This window comes from Fundulus heteroclitus, chromosome 16, assembly GCF_011125445.2.
Source record: "Fundulus heteroclitus isolate FHET01 chromosome 16, MU-UCD_Fhet_4.1, whole genome shotgun sequence".
Taxonomy (NCBI): domain Eukaryota; kingdom Metazoa; phylum Chordata; class Actinopteri; order Cyprinodontiformes; family Fundulidae; genus Fundulus; species Fundulus heteroclitus.
The window spans coordinates 18854091-18862870 of record NC_046376.1 but is presented as its reverse complement, the minus strand read 5'-3'; positions in this window follow the sequence as shown (position 1 = coordinate 18862870).

The window sequence follows — 8780 nt, the reverse complement described above, 5'->3', positions numbered from 1 at the left end:
GTTGCTGTCAATTTTGCAACCAAACCGTAGATATTCAATGGATGCTGTAACTTCAGCTTGACAGTAGAACACCTCCAGGTTTTGCTCAACAACTTTCATCCAATTCTGATGTGGAGTTTCAAAATAAAAGCCATTGAAAATCTCTATATAGTCACTTTGACCTACGTTGCTATCAATGTTGCAGCCAAATCGTAGTTATTCAATGGATGCTGTCCCTTCAGCATGGTAGTAGAACACCTCCAGATGTTGCTCAACAAGTTTCATCCAATTCTGATGTGGATTTTCAAAATAAAAGCAATTTAAAATATCTATAGTCATTTTGAACTAAGGTACTGTCAATGTTGCAACTAATCGTAGATATTCAATGGATGATATCTCTTCAGCATGACAGTACACATCCAGATGTTGTTCAACAAGTTTCATCCAATTCTGATGTGGAATTTCAAAATAAAAGCTACTCAAAATCTATGTAGCCAGACAAAGAAGAAAGCACACAGTATCTTACTTGTTGTTGTGATCTTTCTATAACTTGGACAAAATGAGAGTTTCAGTGGAAAGTCGCCTACTTTGTTATTCTTGATGACACATTAATGTGGCGTACACCGCCATCGGTGGGATGGACATATAAACAGGTACTTTCCGGGTCACGGTTATGGCAGCGCTTAAAGCAGTGTTTTTCTTGAAAGAAGGAAGGCCAAGAAACAGCCAGGGTAAGAATGCATACATCTTTATGATACAACAGTTAGATTCTGTATTTTATTTTCAATATGAGAAGCCATATCATAATTGGAGACAAGTTGTACGAAAGTATTCAACTGGGGGAAAAAAGTTGTTTTAAAGAGGGGGGCGGCAATACATATTTCCATAATCACCACCAGACCTGATCAATAAAGATTATTACATAAATTAGTAAAAAATGTTTCAACTAACTGAAGTAAATATGTATAAAAATAAAAAAACTAGGTCGATACACCCCAAACATATTGCTTTTATTTTGAAAAGTAGTTTCAGCCGTTACTACCGTAATACTTAGTGTTTACGTGACCTACAAAACCAAGTGAGGGCTGCCTTGACTGCCGTTTTCGAAGTGGCGGCTCACTTGACCGCAGAGTCTAGCTGGGGGAACAACGCGGACAACACACAGAGGAAGCCCACACTGAGCTAAAAATACACCCTATACAGCGCTTAAAGAGGATTTTATTTTGAAAAATAAGAAACGTGCTTCTTAGTTTTCACTTGACAGGAGTTAAAGGGCAAAACCAACCACCCCGTTGCATAATACAGACCATGTCCTTCCTGACTATCTATCTATCTATCTATCTATCTATCTATCTATCTATCTATCTATCTATCTATCTATCTATCTATCTATCTATCTATCTATCTATCTATCTATCTATCTATCTATCTATCTATCTATCTATCTATCTATCTATCTATCTATCCATCCATCCAGGCTGGAAATGCATGAAAGTTTATTGCACACATCCATCCATGCAACCATCCATTCTCATTATGGTATTATTATTATTATTATTATTATTATTATTGTTATTGTAACAATAATAATAATTATTATTATTATTAAAATCCATCCATCCACTTTCTAACACATCTATCCCTTGTGGGATCGCAAGCAGTGCTGGTGCCTATCTCCAGCTGTCAAAGCGCCAGAGGCAGGGTACACCCTGGACATGTTTATTATTATTATTATTTTTATTATTATTATCCATCCATCCATTTTCCAACCCGCTTAATCCCTCATGGGGTCGCGGGGGTTGCTGGTGCCTATCTCCAACATCCACTGGGCGAGAAGCGGGGTACACCCTGGACAGGTCGCCAGTCTTATTATTATTATTATTATTATTATTATTATTATTATTATTATTATTATTATTATTCACCTGTTGCCTATATCTGTTTATTGGTGCAGGTTTACAGGAGGACTCATTGGGTGGGAGGCAGGGTAGGCTCCACCCTGGACAGGTCGGCAGTTTACAGGGCAACATAGACACATACAGGACAAATAACCATGCACACACACAAACCTAAGGGCATTCTTCATTAACCTTTCAGTTAAATTTAACTCCATCCCCAAAAGAAGGTTTCATTATAGTAGATCTTTGTCAGACAATGCTGTGTCAAACTTTAAAGAGTCTGTACCCCTTTTAATTTCCTCAGTGTCACAGAAATGCCCAGCAGAAGGCAGCAATGTTATTTCTTCCCATTCACAAATTGTAGCTTTTGTTGCCTGTGTCACTTCCTAGTTACATTTTGCACTAGACAACGCAGCCCCCTTGAAAAAGAAAGTAATTATTCACAGGAAGCGGGCTCTCTTGTTTAATCCAGAGCTGTGTTCTTTGAAGCACAACGTTAGGAAATTGGAGATAAAATGGCACTCTACACATCTGGAGGAATCCTACCTAATCTGGAAAAAACAGTCTACTGTTGTATAAAAAGACTCTGCGGAGTTAGAGCAGCATATCTTTCATCACTGATAGAGCAGAAGAAAAATAATCCTAGATTTCTCCTTAGTACAGTTGCCAAACGTACCCAGAGTCATAGCTCTGTTGATCTATACATTCCTTCAGCTCTTAGCAGTAATTATTTTATGGGATTCTTAATAAATAAATTGATTCCATTAAAAATAAAATCATTGGCATCCTCTCAAACATGATTACCTCAACCTCAGTAAGTGAGGCACATTTTGGAGGAATATTTAGAACCTGATTGGTGTTTAGACGCAGTAGAGCTTTGAGTTATCTAAAATTTTAGCTTAATCTAAACCTTCAACCTGTATGTTAGACCCAATCCCAACCAAGTTATTTAAAGAAGCATTCCCTTTGATTAATGCCCCCATTTTAGACATGATTAATCTATCCTTAGTAAATGGATATGTACCACAGGCTTTTAAAGTAGCTGTTATTAAACCTTACCTTAAGAAACCCCCTCTTGATCAAGATGACTTAATAATTTACAGACCTATATGTAATATTATTTTCTTATCTAAAGTTCTTGAGAAAGTAGTTGCTAATCAAGTATATCAGATAATGGTGCCTGTACTTGTCCTGTTAGATCTCAGTAATACATTCAATACAGTTGATCACACTATTCCCCTAGAAAGACTTGAACATACTATAGTCTTGTGCCATCAAGCCACGAGGAAAAATCAGCAAAGGAACTTTAGACTTTTACATGCACCAGAAACTGCCTCCCTCAGCAGGGTGCCGTTGCTATAAAGCCTTGTGTCGGAGGAGGTGACGTCTCCGGACGCAGAGGCAAGTTGTGGAGGCAGGCAAGCTCACTGGGGTGTTAGCAGCTGGAGGTGAGGGTTGTGAAAGGTTTTGCTGGGTTGTGGGTGGCCGGGTGTAGAGCTGGAACCTGGAGACAGAGAGCACAGGTGAGGTTATCGTAGAAAATCTCAAGTGGATGAGAAGGTGTGTTTCACTAAAGGAACACTGGCCGATCTACCAACAAGCAATGACCGTCTGGCAGCAAGCACACAGGAGGCCAGGCTCTAAATACTGCTCCAAATGAAGATTGGTCACAGGTGTGTGCAGCCAGCTCCTCCCCAAGTCACACCTATCCGAGTGAAAGAGCACACCCAAAACACACCCACAGGCTCACACACTACATAGTTATAACAAACTTGATCTCCATAAGGGTTTTATACATTGATGGGATATCGATATTGTGTTTTCCGGTCCGCTCATTACAACCAAAATAAAGCCTGAAGCTTTTTAAAATGAGTTTTGTTCGCTCCACCATCGTTTGATAGTGCTATGAGCATTATTACTGCATTAATACGGAACATTAATGTTGATTTAATGGTGTTTTTGTATAACTTTAGGATTAATCGATTTTAGCGGCCGATCGCTACAGCAACCCCTAGCTTCTCGGAGGTATAATCGCATTAATAAAATTGAGCGTACTAAAGTTTACTGATTTTTACCAAGAAAATCATTCTTTAAAATATTATTTTATTAGATAATGTTTTGTTTAACTCAGGATTTGCATTGTTAATGGGTTTAAACACACCAAATGTTAACCTCGTTCCATGTTCTTTAAGTTGAACTTTGGTTCTTTAACTTAGATCTGCAGTGAATCAGGATTCACTGAATTATTCTGAATTATTTTATTTTGTCTTTTGTTTCTTCCTTAGCTTCTTTTTATCTTCATTTTGCTTAGTAGTCTTAGTTAAGTTCACTAGCCTAGTAGAGAGTATTTGTTGACTGAAATATAGTGTTAATTCAAATAAACAGCATTCTATAGAGATGTTCTCTGGATAATCATGTAATTTCTGTTAGTAAATTCTTGAACCTGAGGAGAAGTTGTCACTCATTTATTCTATATGAGTGCAGAGTTTGCTATTAAGAGAACGCCAGTGCTCAAATCATCCCCGTGTCCTGGTGTCTCCTGAGAACTGCCAACCTGCCAAGCCGCCCTGGAGAAGCTCCGCTCTGTGCCCTGGTGTTGCTACGAGGCCTGCTAGCCTAGCAGCACTTTGCTTTCCTAGCCACCCTAGCTTTATGGACTCTCACTCCGGGCCGTCAGCTCCTGCCATCACCTGCACTCCCGATCCTCTGCAGTTCTGTGTCTCCGGTCACATCTTCCACCACCCATGATCCCTACAATAAAGACTCTCAACTTTAGTCCTGTGTGTGTGATTCTGGGTCCTTCAGTAAATAAATTGTGACACCTAGAGTCTCTAAAAGTAGAATGGGAGGCAGATCTTTTAGCTATCAGGCTCCTCTCCTGTGGAACCAACTCCCAGTTTTGGTTCGTGAGGCAGACATCCTGTCTACTTTTAAGACTAATCTTGAAACTTTCCTTTGTAACAAAACTTATAGTTAGAGTGGCTTAGGTTACCCTGAGCTACCTCCATAGATGTATTGCTATAGACTTAGGCTGCTGGAGGACATCAGAGACTTTCTTTCTCTCTCTCCGCTGAGTTCTCCTATTCTACTCCATTTTGCATTGTTTGTTATTTCAACTTTTAACTTTTTGTTCTCCGTCATTTTTTTTTCTTCATAGTAGGTGTTCTGTTACATCTGGGGGGGGGGGGGTGAGATCACCTGCCATTACCATATAACTTTGAAAGGATTTCTGCACCATTGTTTGCTTCTGTGGTTTTTGTGTCTCTGCTCTGTCTTCTCTAACCCCCAGTTGGTCGAGGCAGATGACCGTTCATATTGAGCCTGGTTCTGCTGGAGGTTTTCCTTCCTTTCCTTAAAGGGGAGTTTTCCTCTCCACTGTTGTTTCATGCATGCTCAGTATGAGGGATTGCTGCAAAGCTGTTGACAATAGAGACGACTGTCCACTGTAGCTCTACGCGCTTCCATGAGTGAATGCTCTTTGTCAAGACACCATGTAATCTACTGTGATTTTCTTAAACAGGAAACTTTTTGACCAATCTGTATGATTGAATTTGACTTTGTAAAGTGCATTGAGATAACATGTGTTGTGAATTGGCGCTATATAAATAAAATTGATTAGAATAATCACCTTTATTGTCACTGCAACTCTGTATATTCCAATGAAAAAATTTGTGCTTTGCATTTAACGCATCCCTTAGGGAGCAATGAGCTACCACTGTGCGGTGCCCGGGAAGCATTCTGGGACCCAGAGTGGCAGTCTATGGGAGTCAAACCAGGAACCTTTCTGCCTCTCCAGGATGCTCTCTCTCCACTAGGCCACCACCACAAGAGAGACCAGTTAACCTAACAGTTATGTTTTTGGACTGTGGGATGAAACTGGAGTACCCGGTAAGAACTCATGCATGAACAGGGAGAACATGAAGACTCCATGCAGAAAGACTCCAGGTTTAACATTGGGTTCGAACTCAGGACCTTTTGCTGCAGGGCAATAATAATGGACTGTGCAGTCTATTATTATTATTATTGACGACATCTTTGCTCCACACATCATGTAAAAAAAAATTAATTGTTTTGGAAACAAAAAGGTGGATTCATGAGCTCCAAATGAGTTATTTGATCTGTCTTACTTTACCTTTTAGATTTTATGAGGGATATACTTTTTTCACCTCCACTATAAATTTTCAGTTGAAATGACTGTTTGCCGGCCATGTCCTTGAGCTGACCTACATTTCCCAAAGAAAGTTATTAGCCTCAAAATGCCCAGTTACTGTCACAAATCCTCTTTAGATTGATATAATGAGAAAGGTGTTTAAAATGTTAATGTCTCTCTGTATATTTTCTGTAGAGCACAGCTCCATGTACTGGTGCCCGACAAACAACAGAATTAATCAGTGAATACAGAATAGGGTAGAGATATAGACACAAACACCGAAAGGCATAAAATATGCACCGTTAAACAAAGAGCAAAATAATGAAAAAAGATCATCCTAAAGAAAACCCCAAAAAATATATCTTTTTAAAATTTTTACTACAACCAAGGGAGGCTGGTTCACAGCGTGTGACCCATTACAGCAAATTCAAAGTCCCCTCATACTTTAAACAGCGTTAGGAACAACAAGTTGGCTTTGATAAGAAAATAATTAGAAGTCTGGGAGGTGTGGGAGCCCGACTGATATCATTTTACAAATAAGGAGGAATATTTAGTTCTTATTTTTGGCTTCAGAAGCCAGCGTAAAGGCATAAGAGCTGGATTAATATAGAAACAAATAGGTTAAGCAGTCTAGCGGCGTAATTTTGAAGTAACTGTTGAAAACAGACTTAAAATTAAACTGCAATGTAGATCTGCAGTAATTTGCATGTGATGATACAAAATGTGTATTCTAGGTGAGAACTGATGAAAAAAAGGGCAAATTAGATGGTATGCACCAAATTTCTGTGTGTTAAACCACTGTAGAAATTTCATTAGATCAAAAAATGAATAAATCTTTCCATTAACAATAGTTTTAACCTGCAAAGCACCATAATAATAGGTGTTGTGTGACCAGTGGAGAGAACACACTGCAGATCAATACTTATTCTAAAAACTGGTGAATAGGTTAAGAGCAGCAATTAGTTGTTTTATTTCATTATGAGAAGTTAAATCAACCATTTTTTTTATTTAGTTCTATTTTTTCTACATCTTCTGGGTATTATCTGCTACAAAAAAAATCCAGTAAGAGCTCGGGTTCTGTGTTCAGGACTTCACTGGAGGTCACAAATGTAACAAACGTTACATTTGTGACCTCCACTTTAATAATCAAAGTTAATTTCAAAAACTGTTATTCGTAAAGGCACATTTATGTTATAAATTTCCCAAATACATAAAACAACTTGTTGTAATTTCCCACCATTGTGTAATCAAATGGTAGCCAAGACACCCTCTGTTGTTTTGGGGGTCGAACACTGATAAGTTGAGGAAAAACTTCATTAGAGCATTTATGCCGAGTGCGAGAAATTAGGAAACTTATGTTTGAGCAATTACTTCCTTGTAACAATGCTTGCTGAGGATAAATCGTAAGCCGTTGGAAATCCTGTTCATTTCTCTTGAAACGGTGACCCATTAGACAGGAAAATGTGTTTGTGGGTAGAGGAGCAGAGTTAATTTCGTGGATTAGAGATAGCCTCTTAACAGCTTATTCTGCTATTAACCCTTGTTTGGTGTCATTTATCGGATTGAATAATTGAAAACATATTGACTATTTAATAGTTTATATGTTCAAACAGGTGTCTGAGTGTGTGGAAGAACCACACACAATCACAACAGCCTGTCCCTCCCCTCCTTATGCTGGGGACCCGTTTACTACAAAATGCTGTGGGACGGCATCCCATTCCACAACCAGCATTGTCATGAGTCAACCAACGCGGTTGTCTTTGTCTCTCTGGCTTTTACAGCATGCCCAAGGTATGGCTGAGAGTGGAGGTACGGGATTCTCTATGGTTACAGGATCTTTAAAATCTTTCTATATTGAGATAACCTCCAGTGATGATCATCTTTATTTCACCTGAGAGGGAGATGCCGCCTCACGCCATCGCACCCAGCCTCCTCCAAAAGCCGCTTGGCACTGGCAGAGGGGGAATTGGCAAGTTTCGGCCGCAGCCCACACTCTTAACCCTGCCGCTCAAGCCACAAAAGCCTTTTCTCAGACAGATCTGGCTCTATTTACCGGGAAATAAACAGGCTTTCCAAAAACAAACGTCCTTACTTTTTGAGCTTAGTTTTGTTTTTCCAGCAGAGGGAAACCTAACCCCACACAGGCATGAAGCCACTTCCCACCAACCGGTGAAATTAAATATCTTTTGTCTTTTTGTTCTGCATCCTTTATCAGGACGGGGGGGGGGGCACACGTGGTCTAGCAAATGCACTATTAAACAAAACGCTTCTGAGAAAATTCCTTTAACGTTTGAAGTCGGATTGAGCCGACGGACAACCTTCAAATCAAAAGCCAGATCGACCTTTCACCAAATACATAAAACAATCTCGGGCGTCTTCAGCAACGCCGCAATCAGCAGCGTGCCAGAGTTCAGCAGGGCACTCGTGGCAAGCGTTTACCCCTGCTGATGGGAGATGCCAACGTTAATTGTACGGCAGGTTGTGGTCTGAGAACTGGGGCAGGCACCTGCTGCAGAAGTGGGTGAAGATGAAGAATGCTGTCCTACATAGCCCACCAGCTCACCTTAGCCCAACCCGCCAAATTAATCAACTCTTCAGAGGCCGTGCGCTCGTCTGGGGCAGCCATCCAAGGAGAGAGAGGCACGGCCTGTTTTTAAGGCACAGGTCACACAGACCTGTAGGAGCATTTAGGAGGCGCGAAGAACAATAAAACACGGCGGGGCATCTGGGGGGTTCGGCGTTGCCCTCAAGGA